The 19,866-nt window shown below is 41.0% G+C and overlaps 1 long non-coding RNA gene across 1 annotated transcript; it reads right to left on the bottom strand.

Annotated features, from left to right (window-relative positions):
• Nucleotides 1–1,721: 1,721 nt before the first annotated feature.
• Nucleotides 1,722–17,700, bottom strand: LOC117974482 (uncharacterized). Its single transcript, XR_004664491.2, has 4 exons — nucleotides 17,625–17,700; nucleotides 5,808–6,051; nucleotides 2,455–4,511; nucleotides 1,722–1,814 (listed from the first exon to the last, which is right to left on the bottom strand). It is a non-coding gene; the product is annotated as an uncharacterized LOC117974482 (long non-coding RNA).
• Between the last annotated feature and the right edge of the window lie 2,166 nt (nucleotides 17,701–19,866).

Genomic DNA, 19,866 nt, shown 5'->3' with positions numbered 1-19,866 from the left:
TCAGTTAAATATTGAGAAATATACGCCAGACTTGATAAAGATCGTAGAATAATTCGTCTGTAACTACATTGTGATAATTATTGAGATTTCAGAGTCAATAGCCTATTTACCTCTCTCCGAGTCTATATCAGTACAAGGATCTAGCCTAAGTAAACAAGTGTCTTAAACTTTCTTCTTTCTGGTAGATGCAAGGGAGAGACCCAGGGAAAAATTCTCGTCACTTCAAAGGATTATCAAGTTGTCAGTACACATGTTAATACTAGAAACATTAAGAAAAGGAAGAGAGATCAAGTTCTTGTCTTCAACCCTTTGGAAAAATTATTATCAGATCTATGAGTGACCATTCCTTGGACTTTGATTATTGATTGCCATGTTGTTAAATAGCAGGTCCTTAAATAAATAATGGTAGAGAATTCTTCCTAGGGTAATATGATCTGTAATGTTCCCGTGTAAATTCCCGGAAAACATGACTGAGTTGGCCACCTGTCCACATGCACAGCTTCATCACCACGCTTCCTCACATTCTGTGCTTTGATAAGAACAAATTAGTTTTCATTCCCGGGCCTCCACACGTGCTTCATGCATCCGTGACTCTGCAGGAGCTGTTTCCTCTTGTCTGGAATGCCATCCTTCACCTTGTTCATCCTGAAAACCCACCATGTACGCTTCAAGTCACATCCAGACACCTCCTCTTCCAGAAATGTCCTTTCTGCCCTCCCTCAACCCTATGAAGAAGTATTAATTCTGTCTTCTAAGCAAAAAAAATTTAAAAGGACTCCTTAATATTTCTAGCAGCAAAATCAATAGGTTTCTAGTAGCAAGGAAGTCTCCCATTCAGTATGAGCGCCTCTCATTGTAATTACACCATGCTGCACTGTTTCAGGCATAGCCACATCTAAATCAAATCATATTTTCTTTATGCACTATAAACCAATCTTAAATTAGAGTCAACACCTTATCACTTTACATCAGGATAATATAAAAGTTCTCAAGGTTTAAGTGTGTGCACTTTACATTCAAGGAACTAATGCAAATCCAGGAAGGAAGAAAATGCTGATCTTGTCTTTTGGTAATCTGTTATACTTCTTTATGCCACAATCTTTTTGCACATTTTTTTTTGTCAGGCAGCCTGGTAACACTCTACAACTGATAGTGTAATTTAGTCTCTTCATGATTCAATTGTATTCATCCCAAAGGCTCATTTCCTTGAGTGTCTTCCAGCTGGAATTCAGAATTTTAAATGAAAGTTTAGCAAGGAAATTCAAGGAGTACCGAAGAAATAAGTCATTTCTTTTATTACAGGAGGGCTTCTAGGCAGATTAATGAAATGCAGTAACATGGATATTAGTTGTTAATAAGGGTATGGCACTTGGTCTATTGCATGTCATCTATCACCCATTGGATCTGATCGATGGGACACACTGTGTCTAATATGATGTGCATTAAGCACTTTCCCTAAAGGATTAAAACACTGACACCTTGTGAATGAGAAGCAGTTTAATATTTCAACAAGGGTATTTCCACTGTGATTCATTACAGGTAAAGCATAATTTTCATCCTAGTGAAATCAAAACTATGTACCATTCTGTATTCAATCTTCTATCCCACATATACTGCCTTCACAGTACTTCTTAGACAAGCATATCCTGTTCTTTTATTAGAACAAATAATTATCTGGGCCCAGCTACACCCAGTGGGAAACAAATATTTTGAAGACTTGCCTGTGAGCTTTGCTTCACGGTAGAAATGATTCCACCCAGGGTAATATTTTCTTTGGAAACTGCTGTAAACCGACCTATCAGGAAAGAAGAGGTCTGGAAAATTGTGTGATGATCAGTATACACTTAGCTCAACAAAAAGATAGTAGGCTGAAAATAGAAAGTAGGTCTTGTTTGGCTTAAGTAAATTCTGAGATGACAGGTCTATTACAACAATGCAGCTCAACAAATAGTCCTAATATAGAAGCTCTAACAGCAAGGGAAACATCTGAGAAGCACAAGAGGATACTTCCGTTTTTTGTTAACTGTTTTCAAAGTACTAGGGGAGGAATGTAATCCTTTTCTGATTCATATGAGTTCAGGAGAGAATGAGACAAAGTTGGGAAAGTATGAGAGGAAAACTATGATCATGCTTAAAAATAGAAAATAGGCAACAAAGTGCTAGGCACCCAGGCTGACTTAAATACCGTAAAATGTTAAGGCTGTAAGTGAAATTAAAAATACTTTTTTAACCATCATTTTTTTTCCAATTTTACAGTCAAAGAAATTATAGCCAGAAAAGTCAAGTTGCTTATTTAATGCCACACAGCTAGCTAGAACTTAAAATGGAATGATAACATCCACGGTCTTGCAGCAGTACCATGCTTTTCACACAGCAGCAAGAATCCATCTGTAAATATTAATACATGTGAAAATAATCAGAATAGAGACGAGAAACAGCAAAATACATACTTACCCACCACCTTTTAAGAGTAAGAAGTGTAATAACGGGTCCAAAGAAAAAGGTGACAATCGAGACCAATGTAAGTCATTATGCACAGCTGCTTTGGGAAATTTCCAGAAGGAAAAAGTTTTCAGGAAACCACCATATGGCTTTGTTTTGTATTCATTTACTCCATCCACACTGACAGAATTTGTTCCGCTTAAAACATGGGGGATACAGGGCAATGTCACTGCGATGTCCCTGTCATCACGGAAGGTTTGGGCCACTTCAAGATTGGCATAAGGTCTAGGTAGACCTCAGAGACTAAATAGTCCATCCCTCCTCCATCAAGCATGTGAAAATGCACCCAAATACTACATTAGGGGAAAACTCTTATGCAGGTTAACTTGTGAAATTTTCTGGCAAGCGTTATTTCGTTCAACTAATAACTTGGCTGTAATTTCCAAGAAATCCAAGGAGTGCACTCTGCAATTTTTTCTTTTTTCTTTTTCTTTTCTTTTCTTTTCTTTTCTTTTCTTTTTTTTTTTTCTTTTTGCTGAGATCGAGTCTCACTCTGTTGCCCAGGCTGGAGTGCAGTGGCACGATCTCAGCTCACTGCAACCTCTGCCTCCCGGGTTCCAGCGATTCTCCTGCCTTAGCCTCCCGAGTAGCTGGGATTACAGGAGCACACCACCATGCCTGGCTAATTTTTGTGTTTTTGGTAAAGACGGGGTTTCAATGTGTTGGCCAGTCCTGGCTCCTTGAGCTCCTGGCCTCAAGCGATCTGCCGGCCTCGGTTTCCCAAAGTGCTGGGATTACAGACGCTTGCCGCCATGCCCAGCTAATTTTTCTTTTCTTGTTTTTGTTTTTGTTTGTATTTTTAGTAGAGAGGGGGTTTCGCCATATTGGCCAGGCTGTTCTCGAACTCCTTACCTCAGGTGATCCGCCCACCTCCACCTTCCAAAGTGCTAGGATTACAGGCGTGAGCCGCCGCGCCCAGCCTCACTCTGCTTTCAACTCCACAATTAAGCCACCGCGATTGGATGCTGGGACAGGAGGATGCAATGAAATCACTGCACAAGCAGCAGCTCCCTGAGTGACTCAGGATGACATCAGCACAGGACCCATGGAAACCATCAGCTTCTAAACTGGACATCTGCACCCTGGCCAAATATAAGTGCTCAGGCCCCTCAGGTGGTGTTTGCATTCGCTTTGCACCTCTGTGCAGCCTGCTCGGGTCAGCGCTGGGCTCCAGCAATGCCAGCGTGGAAGCCCGGCTTGGTGCTGTTGGTACAAATGTGGCCTTTATGAGTAACTAAGAATATTCTTCAAAATGTGGTTTGATTTTCCATAAAAAAAATGTCCTTCGAGAACAGTTGTACCAGCGGCCACCCCCATATCCTTCACTCTGTGTCTTCACTCTCAGCCCAGGACACTGAGTTGGCGTCTGCATAGTGCAGATGTCAGCCTGGGTTGCTGGGTTCCTTTATTCATTCAACATGGGAAACATGAGGAGCAGCAGTGGGTGTTTCTCATTGGCTGGCTGTCCCATGTGATCAGCGGGATCCACTCCAAGCACAGGTGGGGCTGTGGTCCTCCCCACCTGTGCTGTTGGAGAGACACTCAGACCCATAGCTGGCCAAGGGCCTCTCGGCATGGCAATGCTGTCATGTTGGTTGTGACTAGTGTTACTATTCCCTTTATGTTTCTGTGGTGAGAGATTAACATAGGAAATATTAGAAGGGATTATTAAATTAGTTGGCTCTCACAATGGAACAGAAAATGCAGCCCTTTGGGAACTGGGCACAAACGGAATTGGTGAATGAGGATGATGTGTAAGATGGGGCCACTGAGACCACAGGGCATGGTGACAGAGGCTCGGGATGCTGGCCACCATAGCACGGGAGAGATCGGTGAAGATGGGGCAAGTTTTGCCTCACGTTGTTTCCTTTTGGGAACGTTTGTGTTTCTATTACCCATGATCTCTCATCCTTTGGTGCTAGTCTCTTTCAAATGTGCTTGGCATTCAGTATCTTTGCTTCTTATAGTGGTCATCAGGAAGGCTCCTGTGAAGAACTGTCTGAGTAATCCTGAGTAAAAAGGAAAAAGCCAGATACATTAAAATATGAGGAAATATCAGCCAATGCAAAGAAAAAACCTCCTAAGACCTAGAGGTGCGAGTGAACTTGATAGCCTCTCAAAATATTAAGAAGTTAATGAATAAAAGCACATGAAAAAATGAAGTCAGAGAAGAAGGTGGGAGCCGATCCTATAGGGCATCTTGGGCTATAGGAAGGAATTTGGACCAAGCGTGGTAGCTCACGACTGTAATCCTAGCACTTTGGGAGGCCAAGGAGGGAGGACGGCTTGAGGCCAAGAGTTCAAGACCAGAATGGGCAACATGGCCGACCTGATTTCTATCAAAGAAAAAATTAAACGAAGAATTTATCCAAGTGTGGTGATGCACACCTGTAGTCCCAGCTACTTGGGATGTGGAGGTGGGAGGATCACTTGAGCCCAAGAGTTAGAGTCTGCAGTGAGCTATGATGGCACCACTGCACTCCAGCCTGGGTGAGAGAGTGAGACACTGTCACTCTCAGATTTTCTGACATAAGAGATGAGAATATGGGGAATGAGAAAGAGAAAACTTATGATCCACCCTTAGGTTTGGGGCTGAGCCACTGGATGGATGATTGCAATTTTCACTTACATATGAAAAAGAGTGTTGGGGGAGCAGACTCATGAGGGGTGCAGCGAAGTGGGGTGGGGGGCAGAATCACAAATTCTGTTCAAGACCTTTTTATACCCAAAAGGGCCAGCAAATAACTAATGGAGGTGTTGAGTAGGCAGAAACCATAATGCTTGCTTGGAAATACAGATTGGTTCCAATGCAACTGGTATAATAAGAAATAATTTGAGCATAACAGAAATTCTCAGATGTCATGTTTGCTTATGTCTATGAGGAATATTAGGTCAATGCGGAAAGCTACCCAGATGTACCAGGCCATGAAGGAACACACAAACACACCCACGCATTCAACTTAAATTTCTCCCCCATGTCCTGAGCTCACCTTTCCACATCTGGGGTTAGGACATACCTTCCCGTATCAAATACGCCCTGCCACCACTTCATAACCCTCAGGACACCCACTTCCAAACACAAACACGAGGTCTTTTTCAAAATAAACTGTCAGACTTATTGTAGTTATGTCTTCGCAGCCACTTAGCCCATGAAAAACTGTGCTGAAGTCCTCAATCATTTTCTAACTTTTTCACTTGTCACTGATGAATTTTTGAGCATTGGGCCTCACCCCCTTTTCCCTGTAAGTCCTGCGATTTTGACTGCCTGATTTTACTCAAAGTGATGATCTTATTTCAGAACTCACCGTAAAAGTTCCTGGTGCTGTAGTGAAAAGGCAGGGTGAGAGATGGGAATTTGGGAGTCTTGGATACCAGGGTTAGAGGACGTCATCTGTGGTGCACCTTCACGTATGATCACAGAGTGTGATTTCTCAGGAGCTGGCTTCCTCCTCTAGGAGCACTGGGTCCTGGTCCCCATCTCCACATCTCACCTTCTAGCACAGGGCCTGTCTGCCGGAGCTGCTTGGTGATTTCCTCAGCGAACTATTCCTGGAACAATATATGCCATTCTTCAAAATCCTAATCGCTGTGAATAAAATGGTGATCGTTGCAACTTTGACTGAGTCTGAACCGAGTTGTACGCAGGCATTAAGTCCATTTTATTCTTAAAATACGTGTGCAAATGTTGGCTCCAGTTTTCGTTTGTTTGTTTTGGGTGTGCATGTTTTGTTTAATTTTGGAGGCTCTGTAAAGTTCTCCAGATTTTGTCCTGCTGACCCCCCAAATAATGCAGCAGGTGTGGCCCACCCCATGGCCCTCTCAGGGGCCCTCATGACAGCTCATGCCTGAGCTGTGGCCCATGGCATCCACGGACCCACAGGAAACTTACATATCTTTTTTACTCCAGTTGTCCCATTCCAGGCCCCATGGGCATCATACCCACATTCCCCCCAAGTCCCCAGAGCATTAGCCCCTATATCAGTGGGGGTTCAGCTGGTGTGGAGGGCGCTGTGGCTTGGGCAGGAAAAGTGAGGCAGAAAAGATAGTGGCTTCTTTAGAATAATGTTCTCTCTCTCCCTCTGTAGCCATCTTTATAGAAGGGAGGATAGGGGATTTGCTCAACTGGTTTTGTTAAAATCACTCCTTTTAGAAACATGTGAAATAAAATGGCTGGCAGAGCAGTGAGAAAGTTTGAAATCCTAGAAGATGAAGCTTTAGGGCTTTTGTCATAGCTGTGGGCAGAACAAGCGCCCTACCCATTCATGTCAGAGCTGGTGAAGTGGGGCAGGGAGGGATGTGGGTAGGGCCTTTCCTTACCGCCCTTAAAAACCCCTCCATGTCCCTGCTAATCAGCTGCTTTGTCCCAGAAAGATTCTTTTCTTTGCACTTTCCTTAAACATGCTACTTTCTCTGAGTTATGAAACGGGTAAATGCCAGTAAATAAATGCTACCCCTTTGTGTCTCATAATCCACTTCCTAAAACTGCCCACCATTGCTACCTCCAAGACCCTTCCCGGATCTGGCCCAGCAAACATTTTATGACTGGCTCTCAAGCAGACCCACTTGTGTCCAAAATCCTTAGCAAATGGGCCAAGCTGGCTGCCTTCCTGCTTTGGTACATAAAATTCAATGTGTGTAAATAATCACACTCCCAACCATTCACTTGGGGAGTTATTGTATTTCCCATGCTGTTAAAAACCCAGCGTGTCAAAGTCATGCTTCATAGCATCACCCCGGGCAGATATATCATCGTCTCACTCCAATAAAACCTCTTTATGGGTGATAGATTTTATTTGTGAGTTTATGACAAATATCTGAAACATCAGGTATTCATGTTGTAATCACCTTTTATGGGCTTTAGTTTTCTCCCATGGTCAGAAGGAACACGCACACCATTGCCTAGGATTTAGAAAGGCTGAGACTTGGATACTCATTCCCCTGCCTTGGGCAGGTTGCTCAATTTCCCCATGTTGCATCTTTATAAAACCTACCTCGCACAAAGGTGATGATAATTAATTGGGCATTAATTCTAGTGTTCTTTGAAGATTTAAAAGTGTTCTTTGTGGCTATCACTTCAACAGCTTTATGACTTTGGGTCTTTTTTCCTGGGTTTTACTGAGTTTTTTTAATTAATAAATTAACATTAACTCCTAAATGAGAATGTTCTTCTGGCATTTTTTCAGTTTTGGAGAGCAACTTTTCAGGTTTGGCAAAAGAAACTGACATAAAAACATGCCAGGATTTGCATTAGTGAGATTTACTATATTTCTTTGTTCTTAATGCTAGAGGGTGAGAAACCTGCCATGCACACAGACAGGCTTGAAATATATTCTGCAGATAGTTTGTTCTAAGAAATGCTGAGTGAATGGTACATGTGATTGGGACACCATTATACGCTGGCACAACCTGGGTTGTGGGGGAATTGGTCCGTTTCCATAGGGAGGAAGTGAGGACTGTCTTGGCAGCTACTGAAGGAGGAAACGGTCACTGAGGAGAGAGACGTTCATGCTGTGGACTGTCTTTCTGTACAGGGATGAGGTCAGGCATCTGAAACCAAAAACCCAGAGACCCATGGGTCCTCCTTTGGACGTGTAGGGCAACATGTAGGGCCCACCAGACACGGTCATAAATGCCTCTGGGTTTCTTGAAAGCAGACACTCTGGAAACAGGAACTGCATTTCTCTACCACACACTCAGCATTGGGATAAACCAGTCCCGCAGATAAGGCAGAGAGGTTTCTAGAAATTGTCAAAATGGCCCTGGAATCTAGTTCTATGTATGCACCTGCTGTGTAATCTTGAGCATATTTTATGAGTTGTCTCATCAGCTGCATCCTTATCAATTGAACAACAACAACAAAAAAAACATGATCTCTTCTGAGAATGGAATGCATTGAAATTTCAAATTATGTATTATTAAGTAGGGGTAGGTATAAAGTTAATTTTTTTTAGTTGAACCATCTTATGGTGAAAAATGAATGCTTGTACACTGTTGATGGGAGTCTAAATTCATTTAACCATTGTGGAAAACAGTATGGCGATGCTTCGAAGACCTACCATTTGAACCAGTAATCCCATTGCTAGGTATATACCCAAAGGCAAATAAATCATTCTACCATAAAGACACATGCATGCATATGTTCACTGTAGCATTATTCACAATATCAAAGACATAGAATCAACCTAAATGCCCATCAGTGATAGACTGGATAAAGAAAATGTGATACATATACACCATGGAATATTATGCAGCCATAAATAAAAGAATGAGATCCTGTCCTCTGCTGGAACATAGATGGAGCTGGAGGCTATTATTCTCAACAACCTAATGCAGAAACAGAAAATCAAATACTTCATGTCCTTGCTTATAAATGGGAGCTAAATGATGAGAACACATGGGGACAAAGAAGGGAACAACAGAAACTTGGGCCTATCAGAAGGTGGAAGGTGAGAGAAGGGATAGGATCAGAGAAAATAACTAATGGGTACTCAGCTTAAATGCCTGGATGATAAAATAATCTGTACAACAAATCCCCATGACACAAGTTTATCTATATAACAAATCTGCACATGTACCCCTGATCTTAAAATAAAAGTTAAAAATAAAAAGTTGAACCATCTAACATAAGAAGGTATATTTAAAAGGTATACACACTGCACGAAGGTAAGCTAAATATTAAATTAGATTTAGAAGTGGCACAAAATATATTACCTTGGGAAAATAACTATACACTTGGATGCAACGTAGTGACCTTTTCCCTCAGCACGTTCACCGTGTCAGCTAACAAGCTTCCTGACTCCATTCCAGAAACAGCAAGCGTCCACCTAGCCAATGATGCTCTCCATTCTGAACCATACTGAATTAGATAATGTATATTACAACTATGACAAGCAAAAGAAGCAATGATGGCAAGGAACTGCTCCTACATTTCACACACATTCAAAAAATTCAAAGTAAATCTCCGTTGGTTGAACTCCAAATAGGAAAACTCCAACAGTAAAACTCAAATGAATTCTCAGTGTTTAATCTGGCAACTATGCAGCCATTGTAAAAAACTGTCAGCATTGCTAAAATTAAAAGTGCTACATATTCAGACATGAGGTAATCAATGGATCTAGGGATGAGCTCAGGCTAGGTATAGAGTGTCCACAAAAAATAAAAATTCGCCTCCGCTATTTAATTCTCATCACATTTTGGCCATGGATGAGGAGAGGAATCACATTTTTTAAAGCCTAAAACATTTTAATTATATTTTGCCTTTACCTTTTTCCATACTGTTTTTATAGCAATCAAGCAGTTTGATTTACTTTGTAAGGTAAGGTTTATCTTTGTACATGAAGTTTACTAAGTGGAATGTACACACTGACACACCAATTAATTTCTTAAAACCTATCATTGGCTTTGAATATGTAAAATAAAGAGATTTAAATGATGTTTATTACTCACAGAGAGCCCTACAATGTGTTTTAAGGAACGAAAATAAGAGTATGACTAGGAACAGGTGTACAATGATATGTACAATGGCAATTTAGACAAACAAAAACAGTGCTTTTTTTTTTTTTTTTTTGCTGTCCAGGCCACTGTAAAATAGAAATGCACTGAATAAAATCCAGAGTGGGATAAGTTAAGGGTGAAATGAGCTAGAGGAAGCCTGATTGCAACAGGCCAGCGCTGCCTCCATTGACGCCCGAGGCTGGGGAGGGGAAGACGGAGCTGAGGCCCCAGGCTGCGCTCTGAATGCCACTGGGGAAACCGTCATAAGCTCCATGAATCCTGTCCCCTGCACCACGTTCCGCGTCCCTGCAGCTCACATACAACTGGAACGTGACAAAACGCAGAGCACAAAGTGGATGCTTTGAATACAACTTGGAGTCGGTTTCTTGATTCCAGTGTCATAAAATGTCCTTTTTGCCCAAGCTGCGTAGTAGGAAAGAAGAGAATTCACAGTGAGGAAGGAAATCCCGCTCCCGTGGCGAGGCTCACAGACTGTGTGGCCATCTTGGTGCACCATTTCGGGGTTCACAGGATGCTCTGGGACTCGGCAGTGCTTTAGATCCACGTCTAGGAAACTCAGTCTGTGGCCCCGCATGGGAACCTTTCCTCTTTCCTTCGGCACCGCAGCTCTCCCATCCCAGAGCCTGTTTCTCAAGGTGTGGTCCAGCAGCAGCACCAAGCCCCGAGAGCCTGCGGAAATGCGGACTCTCAGGCCTGAACAGTATTCACTGAATGAGGGTACGCATTTAAATCGAACCATCGGGTAATTATTTGCACTTTAAAGTTGGAGAATGGCCATGGATTGGGAAATGAATAACATTTTTTAAAGCCTAAAATATTTGTATTCTGGTTTGCCCCTACCTTTTTCCATACTGTTATTGGTACATATACACATATTCCATGTACGTATACACCATGGAATACCATGCAACCATAAAATAAGAATGAGATCATGTCCTTTGCAGGAAAATGGATAGAGCTGGAGGCTATTATTCCTAGCAAACTAATGCAGAAACTCAAATACTGCATTTTCTCACTTATAAGTGGGAGCTAAATGATGAGAATGCATGAACATAAAGGGAAAGCAACAGAAACGCTTGAACCTGTCAGAGGAGGGAGGGTGAGAGAAGGGAGAGGATCAGAGAAAATAATTAATGGGTACTTGGCTCAAACACCAGTGTAAAGCCTGGATCCTTTCTCCTGACATTGACATTTGTCATTATTCAAAGCTAAGCCGGCATGGGGCCTGCCCTTCTACACTACTGCTGCATACTCAGCACGTGTGCTGGATGGACAGGTGCCGCCTCACCTCTTTTCCACACTGGGCTCAAGGAAGGAAGGAGCCTTGTTTATCTTCACCATCTGCAGCACCTGGTCTAGTGCCTCTCTGAACAATTCGTTGCATGAATGAATAAGAAACTTTGGAGAAAAATTCTGTCCCCTCTTTCCGGAGCTGCAGAACCCAGATGGCGTAACTGTGACATCGCAGGCAACTGTTACAGCAAACTCAGCAGAGTCGGGCAGAACACAGAAGGAGCTGCAGTGAGCCAGGCCCTTGGGGTTCTCAGGAAAAGGAAGAACTGTCAGTCTGAAGAGGTAACAATACCAGGTGCTGTTGTAGGCAGCTTCTCACTGCCTGAAAATGAAAATGTCATTTCTCAACTTTATATAAAAATCTCCAATTTGATTCCAAGCTACTTTTCTCAGCACTTGCTCCCAAGCCATCTTTTGTCCATTTCAGGGCATGTTTCAGGAGCATGAGAATGCTTGCTGCTTTTTACTCGTGGGCCCTGTGTCTTTCAGCCTCGGTGTCTCTGCATTCGTTTTCCTCAGATGAACTGAGCTTCCTCACCATGCGCACCTGCCATCGGCCTACCTTTCTTTCTAGATAGGGTTTTCATCTTCTTCCACCCAAAGGATCATTCTCTAACATCTATCCAGAGAGAAGAAAGGCCTTGTCTCCCGCTACTTTTACCTAAATCACTTGATATCATGATGCTTGCCCTTACCAGAGTGAACTTGATTTATAATTACTTGAATCTATTAGAATCAGTGACGATCTTCCATAAAAGTTGGAGTCATTTTTGTGACTTCTTACTACCTACTTCAGGGTTCTGCACATACTTCATCTTCAAAATACTTTCCATATTACGTTGGATAGAATTTGCTTAGTGGAGCAGGTTTGAGATGGACTGTGCTCTGCTGAAACCTTGGGACTTGAACAACTTTGGAGAGGTCTTCATAGGACACTAGAAAAGAAACCATGAACTTCATGTGAACAGCACATATGAAGACTTTAAAAAGTCATTGCAAATACATGTACTTGAAAATCCTCACAAGTGGAACTCCAGTAGGAATATGCTCTGGACTGGCCTTGTATTGGTCTTCTTCTGTCCATCCCTTCTCTGTGCAGATTTATTCATTTCATTCAAATGCTCTCAGCAGGTAGCCTCTAAGTAATACACATACTAAACGAATAGTTCTTTCTCCTGCTTGCTTGAAGAACTCAGCAGCTCTTTATACTCCGTGCCTTGAACAATCCAAAGATTAGAAGTATGGCTTATTTGATCAAGTAATTCACACTAATGTTGAAGGAATATAATGTAAATACAGAAGGCGAGATAATAAATAAAGATGCAATCCCTTAACAAAAAGTAGGTTTGTACATTGTGGTGTATTAATAAATGCTCAATTTCAAACACAAAGTAAGACAACGAAACACAAAAATCATAGTTTAAAAAAACACCCTCAGCTGGACATGGTGGCTCCCGCCTACAATCCCAGCACTTTGGAATGCAGAGGTGGGGCAAGTGGATCTGTTGAGCCCAGTAGTTCAAGTTCAGCCTGGGCAACATGGAGAAACCCGTCTCTACTAAAAATTAGAAAAAAAAAAGTGGTGGCGCATACTTGTAGTTCCAGCTACTTGGGAAGGTGAGGTGGGAGGATTGCTTGAACTGGGGAGTTCAAGACTGTAGCGAACCGTGATGGCACCACTGCAGTCTAGCCTGGGTGACAGAGTGAGACCCTGTCTCAAAAAACAAAACAAAAACAAACAAACACTTTCTAGAGCATTAAGATAAATAAAATAGGAAATAAGAAGACCTACCATCCTGGGATATAACTAAATCAAAGTGTTTTCTAAAAGGCCACTTCTAGCATAACTGAAATAATATAGAAGGTGTGATCTAGAATTGAGGAATCATACTAATTAAATACGATCCTCCCTTTTGGGTCTTGTAGTTGTTCAGGTAAAAAAATCAATTATAATCTAGTTTTAAACTGGAAACTGCACAAACGGTTTCCTTAAATAAGTTCGCATCTCTGTGGTGATATCTCCCTGTTCTAATCAGCTAATAGTTGAAGATCTAGCGGCTCACAAGTGACTCGCTTTGCTTCTGAAATCTAGGAGAATATCTCACACTTTCTCTGCTTTAATCTTCCATTTGGTTCTTTCACTGTTATGGTTGCTCTTGAGGGGATGGTCAGATCACATCTGCTAATGGATGCTTGGTTAGATGGAATCAGAGGATTCCAAAGAGCAAATGCTGAAAGCATGCTTCCGTGCCCAGGCCTGTCCAGCTCCCTCCCACCAGTGGACGTGAGTTTTCATCTCTAGTCACAAGGTGTGTCTCTAAAACTGACAGACGCGCATGGCACTGAGGGCCAGGGAACATGGTGGAGACGGGCGGGAGCGGTGTGCGTACATCACGAAGACACCTTCAAAGTTTATTTTTGCAGCATTGTAGAGTTAGAGAGTGCTGTGGTGTCACCGTGAAAGAGGACATTCTCTTGCCTCCATTAAAATAATAATAATAAAATTCTTAAAAAACTAAAATGCAAGGTGTATTCTAAGAGGAAATGTTGACAGCCCAGCCAAATGGGCAGGTCAGTATCGGGATGCACAGTGAGTGGAAAAGATCACCAGGGAGTAAGTCTGGAAAGAGATACCTCACCAGCAGATTTCCTTCTGTTTGGGGAGATATTCAGATGCTGAGAATTAAACCAACTTCAGATTTTTTTTTCTTTGCTCAAAGGCTGTCAGAAATTAAGCAAGAAAAACTACTAAGAAATTCAATCCTGGTTTTTGTTTTGTTTTCATAGGTTATTGGGGAACAGGTGGTGTTTGGTTACATGAGTAAGTTTGTAGTAGTGATTTGTGAGATTTTGGTGCACCCATCGCCTGAGCAGTATACACTGCACCCAGTTTGTAGTATTTTATCCCTCTCCCCCTTTTCTCTCTTTCCCTTTGAGCCCCCAAAGTCCACTGTGTCATTTTTATGCCTTTGCATCCTCATAACTTAGTTCCCACTTATGAGTGAGAACAAACAATGTTCGACTTTCCATTCCTGGGTTACTTTGCTTAGAATAATGGTTTCCAATCTCATTCAGGTTGCTGTGAATGCCATTAATGTATTTCTTTTTATAGCTGAGTAGTATTCCATCATATATACATACCACAGTTTCTTTATCCACTGGTTGATTGATGGGCATTTGGGCTGGTTTCACATTTTTGCAATTGCAAATTGTGCTGCTATAAACATGCATGTGCAAGTATCTTTTTCATATAATGACTTCAAGAATCACATTTTCCAACAATTCAGACTTGTGGCCACGTCCTCTCCTAGGGAGTCCCTGGAACGTAGCCATTAATGGACAGAGTTGCACACCCTTGCAAGCATCTTAGACCAAACAGGCAATGAGGGAAGGTTCATCTTCCACCACTGGGGAGGAACAAGAGCTTGGGAAGCAGAGTGTTTTGGACACAGAATTATGACTGCTTTTCAGAAGTATTGAATTGAGAAATAAATAACTATTAGGAAATATAAATAAATAACTCCTATTTTTGCTTACTCTGTGTGGTATTTGGCCTCACCAATGTTTAGGCCTCCTAAATAAACAGCAGAAATGTGGTATGGCTTTTTGCCAGAGGATGCAGTCCAAATGTAATAAAACACACAGTTTCTTTGCTAGGCTGGAGTCAATACATTACTTCATTTTCTTTTTTTTAAGAGGTCGGTATGAGTATCATCTATTGATTGTAGCTTCACGTATGAGATTGAAGGTTCTAGCCTGTTAACAAAATAAAAACACTGCCAAACAAAACAAAGCAAAATGTCCACATTCCTCTATTGTCAAAAGAATCAAATCATTCTGTGCATCAGAGAAGCTATGCCTGGGGTTTACTTAGGAGCATGTACATGGACATTTGCAAAGAGATTAAATATGGTGCCCTCAGGAGGCCAAAAGTCACCTTGGAAAGAACATCAGGTTGAGAGTCAGAGACTGCTTGCTTCATGCCAGGGCCACCTACGTCAAAGGAGGAGAAACCACCACTACCACGGTGGGAAACTCAGCACAGGAAGCCTCATTGCTCCGGTGGGACATATAGTGTCCTCCTCAACTATGAAGATAGCATAGCGATTTCTAGAGGCCCATTGCATTATTTAAAAAATGCATAAAAACAACATGCCAGACTGATTGACAACAGTGGACAACTTCAGTCAATAGATATTACCTCAAGTACACATGGTATAGACTCAGATAGTATATGAGAAAAATAGTTTCATTTGCAAAGCTCCTAGTTTCAAATCCAGGCTTAATTCTGTGGCCACAGTCAATTTCATTATAAGCTTTCAGTGGAATTTAATTTGGATATCCTTATGGTACAATCAGGAGTTTACAGCCATTCTGTAATTTCCTAACTGTGTGATTTGAGAACACACAATCTGATGGGATGGTGGATGTGATGGTTAATATTGAGTGTCAACTTGACTGAAGAATGCAAAGTATTGTTCCTGTGTGTGTCTGTGAGGGTGTTGCCAAAGGAGATTAACATTTGAGTCAGTGGACTGAGAGAGGCAGACCCACCCTCAATCTGGATGGGCACCATCTAATCAGCTGCCAATATGGTTATAATAAAAACAGGCAGAACATAGAAGCAGTAGACTGCCTGATTCTTCTGGCCTCCATCTTTCTCCTGTGCTGGGTGCTTCCTGCTCTTGAACATCGGACTCCAAGTTCTTCAGCTTTGGACTCTTGAACTTACACCAGTGGTTTGCCAGGGGCTGTAGGGCCTTCGGCCACAGACTAAAGGCTGCACTGTCGGCTTCCCGGCTTTGGAGGTCTTGGGACTCAAACTGGCTTCCTTACTCCTCAGCTTGCAGACGGCCTGTTGTGGGACTTCACCTTCTGATCATGTGAGTCAATTCTCTTTAATAAACTCGCTTTCATATACGCATCTATCCTATCAGTCCTGTCCCTCTAGGGAACCCTGACTGATACCCTGGAGATGGCAGGGCAGCCATCTTGCATGCTGCATCATTTTCCGGTCACCCTCTGTTAACTTGGACAGAGGAGTATTGTCTTTCTACATATTTATGTATCCAAAGAGGATGTGTAAAGATTCATTTACTTAGTAACAGAATGCTAATACAGAAAAAGAGGGCAAACACATATATTAATTGCTTAGAAAAAAATAAACCTATATGCCTAGGAATGAACATCACCATTATAAAAACTCATTACTTTCAGTTGCCCCCTTTTAATAATGTGTATTGTAAAGTATTTGCGTCATTAAAACGACACCGAACTGGAATAGAAGCAGAATGGTGGATTTGAATGGTTAATTATTATCTCAGAGGCAAAACACAAATGGCTCAAATTGTAAATATTCTCCAAGTAAAATTATTATAGAAATGCCCATGGTAATTAAGCAATATTTTCATTAACCAATAGCCTGCAAGAGCTGATTAGCTTGATTAAAAACTCATATATCTAACTTAGTAAATGATATATTCACATGTCAGAAGATTACATTGTAGTTTTTTAAAAGCCTGGCAAATTCAAAACAAGAATTGAAAGAAAAAGTGAAAGAAAACTACTTTTTCAAGGTAGCATTACTTAAAACAAAAGTAATTCTGAATTACTTAACCAGAAAAATTATATCCTAGTAACTTTGTTGCACGGTATTATAATTAGACAATGTGATCTTGGTTGAGCACCAAAATGGTCTCTTCTTAGATGCTCTCATGATCTGGAATTGTTTTCAGAATAACAGGAAAAGGGAGGAAAGTTGAGCTGAAAAACCCATCTGCTTCTAATTCAAAATTCCCAATAAACTCTTGTGCATCAACTCCAAAAAAAGAAAGCCAAATTAAAACGTTACTAATTTGAGGGAGCAAATGGAAAGACACTCTGAAAGATGAAGTCTCCTTTCTTTTAGAATGCCACTTTCTCATCGTTACTGGAGATCCCGTTGCCGTGTGTCTGGCTGATGTGGGGAGGTCCAGAGACTGTTTTTAAATTAAACATGCAGTTTGTCAGGGAAATGCATGTTTCCTAATTGCTTGTTAAAAATATATCTAACCTGGAATAAAGAACCTTTTCACTAGGCATCACATTTCGAATTTTTTGTTTCATCAGTATTTTAAGCGTCTCCTGATTCCCTGCTTTTGAGAGGCACTCACTGAATGCTCTGTTTGTGGGTCTGCCCTCATGGCTCTGCGTTGAGGCCTGTTGCTAACCATCTGTCTGGGCTCAGTCTCCAGGCTGCCCTTGTGCTAGAGTTGTTTCCTAGTTTTGCTGTGGGGTGGGAGAATGCGGGGAACGAGATTAACTCAGAAACTCACCAGAAAATGAAAGTTTCTTTGGTTGCCGACGCTTTGCTGTGATCTCTTGAAAACCCGGTTATATGCAATATTCCACCATGCACAGAGCAAAGAGAAAGATGTCTTTCTTCACTACAGCTTGTAGCTTTTTTCATCCTAACTTAATACTTAAGTGTCTTGGTAGATACACGGGATTTCAAAATACTGGCGTATTAGCATGGCGATGTGGTTCTCAGCATGACATATAGGTTCTATCTATCTATCTAGCTATGCATAATATAGATTTATATATATATATATTCTCTAGTGAACACTAATTGTAGAAATGGAGAAAACAGCCAAGAATTAAACATGCAAGCCAAAAAGTAAGACAAAATCAAACAAACTTACAAACATAAACCACTTCGGGTTCAGTAGCACAGCAGTACTGAATTTTTAAAGATTTTGTATCTACTTTGGGAAAAGAAAGAGGTCTGAGTGTTATAATGAACCTTGGGTTCTTCAGTGAATTAAAGAGTAAATTGTATTTTAAATTATAATTGAAAAATGAATATTTCGACAATATCCCTGAAGAGCTTAAATGCATATGAAAGGGCTAGGTTTTATAAATAAAACACAATATAGACTGGCTTTTGCAGGGCTCAAGTCCAGTTGATATAGTTGAAGTCAAAATAAAATATAGAGACAAGTCTCTGGATTGAATGTTTTATTTGGCAATCACAGCACTGCAAGTCAGGGTATCAAGGTCAACTGGGTGGTCTTCAGGATGCCCCAAGAACAAAGGGGAGGCTGGGGATTTATTAGAAAGAGAAGTGTTACCTACTGTTTTGAAACAAAGCTCACTGGCACTAGAGATGCTTTGGGGAGCTGGCAAGTTCTGATAAGTGAGCAATAGGTCACAGGTCATCTCAGCAGCTACCAGGTAAAGCTGGTCCCAGCCACGCTTGTGTAAAATGCAATTCTAGGAGCAGGTGCTATTTACCCTGAGTGTTTCCCCCCCAAGCCCTCGACTCTGATTTAGTTTGGAATGATATGAATGACCCAGCTTGTATAATGAACTTTCACATCATTTCACGCACAATGGTGTTGGGAAAGTTCAATTCTAACAGGGGTCATTACTGAGTAAAAGTTCAAACGCCAGATGCTACTGGTGGGTTGGAGTGTCCAGAACAGAACCATGTCCATGAAAACCCCAACACTGTAGGGCAAAAATAGACCCAGTGCTAGTCCAACTCCCCCAGGACCGGCATGTTGAGTTCTACTGTCACTTAAAATAATATCCTAATATCTTTCTGATCATAAAATAATACATTCATTTTTGAAAACGTAGGAAAAAGAAACTAGTATAAGGATAAAAATAAAAGTCACCATAATTATTTTTACCAGGATACTAATAATATTCACATATATTTCTTCTCATTTTTATATCTATTTCTAAATACCTACAGATGTATGTGAACACAGTTTTAAGAAAATTCAATCTATTCTGCATCACACTTTGATTTTCTACTTTTTTTCTTTCTTTTTTTTTTTTTTTTTTTGAGATGGAGTCTCAATCTGTCACCCAGGCTGGAGTGCACGATCTCCGCTCACTGAAAAGTCCGCCTCCCGGGTCCAAGCAATTCTCTGTCTCAGCCTCTTGAGTAGCTGGGATTATAGGCAACCGCCACCAGGCCTGGCTAATTTTTTTTGTATTTTTAGTAGAGACGGGGTTTCACCATCTTGGCCAGGCTGGTCTTGAATTCCTGATCTCGTGATCCACCCGCCTCAGCCTCCCAATACTTCTTCTTTCTTAATAGTATAACATCATTAATTTTTTAGATTATTTTATTTGAATGAAATGACCATAGAATATACTATAGTTTTACTATTATATTACACATATATTTAAAACATTTAAAGTATTTTGATATAAATTGTACTACAAAGAATATTTTTTTAAATACAGATGGATATAGATGTAAGTATAGCTATATCTGTGATAAGTGTCCAGAAGAGAAGTTGATAGAAATGAATTAGGAGGAAAAATATTGCACTTTAATAAAATGTGGATGATTACATATATTCACTGAAAGCTTGATTAAAAATGCATAACAGAAGAAAATAGCTGACAAATTGTTAAGAATAAAACCTCAAGAAAAAAAATCCGTTGTCTGATTGTGCTGACACTGACCTCGTATTATTAATACTTAAGTCCAATTTGTTGCCTGAGTGGGCAGTGTTAAACTAGGAGTCAGCAGCTCTTGGTAAGAATTTCTGTGAT

Source organism: Pan paniscus, chromosome 8, assembly GCF_029289425.2.
Source record: "Pan paniscus chromosome 8, NHGRI_mPanPan1-v2.0_pri, whole genome shotgun sequence".
NCBI classification, from domain to species: domain Eukaryota; kingdom Metazoa; phylum Chordata; class Mammalia; order Primates; family Hominidae; genus Pan; species Pan paniscus.
Note: the sequence above shows the minus strand (reverse complement) of the source record. Positions and strands in the feature narration are given on the sequence as shown.